The sequence below is a fragment of the Trichechus manatus genome, unplaced genomic scaffold (genome assembly GCF_000243295.1).
Source record: "Trichechus manatus latirostris isolate Lorelei unplaced genomic scaffold, TriManLat1.0 scaffold00001, whole genome shotgun sequence".
NCBI lineage: Eukaryota > Metazoa > Chordata > Mammalia > Sirenia > Trichechidae > Trichechus > Trichechus manatus.
Window position 1 is genome coordinate 16,134,563 of NW_004443937.1, and position 1,101 is coordinate 16,135,663.

Consider the following 1,101-nt stretch of genomic DNA (forward strand, 5'->3'; position numbering starts at 1 on the left):
AAAAGGAGATTCCAAGAGTGTGGGAAATGTGTGATCTTGATTGGGTAGAAAAAGTATACCCAGAAAAAAGAGGAGAAAACTCCAGGGTAGTTCTTGTTTGATTGTGGGATTATAGAAATTTTTATATTCTTCTTCCTGTCCATCTAAATATTCTGATTTTTCCACAATGAAAATGATTTATTATTTGTGTAGTTTTCTGTTGTTTTAAGTTCTGCACATTAAAAAGAAGAAGGAAATCAGGGCCCCTTGCCACCTGTGTGATGAGTCTGCCCAGCCCCGCTGCTGTAAAGGGTGGAAGTGGGAAAGCAAGGGACTCAGAGAAGGAGAGTAGAGAAGGCCCAAAAAGGCTGAGGCCCCTTTCTGGGGCCCAGGCTCTGGTCAGAGTCCTCACTGAGCTCCCAGCCAAGTGACCCCGTGGAAACAGGGTGTGGCTGTAGGGCCAGGAACAGCTTCCCCATACTGAACCAGAGGCAAGAGGTTGGACGCTGGTCCACTGGGAGCCAGAGCCTGGTGGCTGGGAGACCTAGGCATCCCTGTGGCCTCCCTGGGCTTCACTCCCCAACAGAGTGAAAACCTCGCTCCTGCTCTGAGAGCAGAACTGAGTGGAGCTAGGCAGGGGAGAGGGCAGGAGGCTTCTGCTGCTGGAAGGCGAGACCCTGGGCTTTGGGGCCTACGAAGGCCAGAAGTCCTGGCCTGGTCACAGCCATGCAGGGCATATGTGATAAGAAATAAGAACAGTTATTAGTGGTTACCAGGGATCAGAAGGAGGGCAAAAGGGGGAGTTTTTGCTTAAAAGGTGTCATGGATTGAATAGTGTCCCCCAAAACTATCCATCAACTTGGCTGGGCCATGATTCCCGGTAGTGTGTGATTGTCCCCCCTTTGTCATCTGATGTGATTTTCCTATGTGTTGTAAATCCTATCTATATGATGTTGATGAGATGGGATTAGCGGCAGTCATGTTAATGAGGCAGGACTCAATCTACAAGATTGGATCGTGTCTTGAGCTAATCTCTTTTGAGATATAAAAGAGAGAAGTGAGTAGAGAGACAGTGGTACCTCATACCACCAAGAAAGAAGTGCCAGGAGAAGAATGCATCCT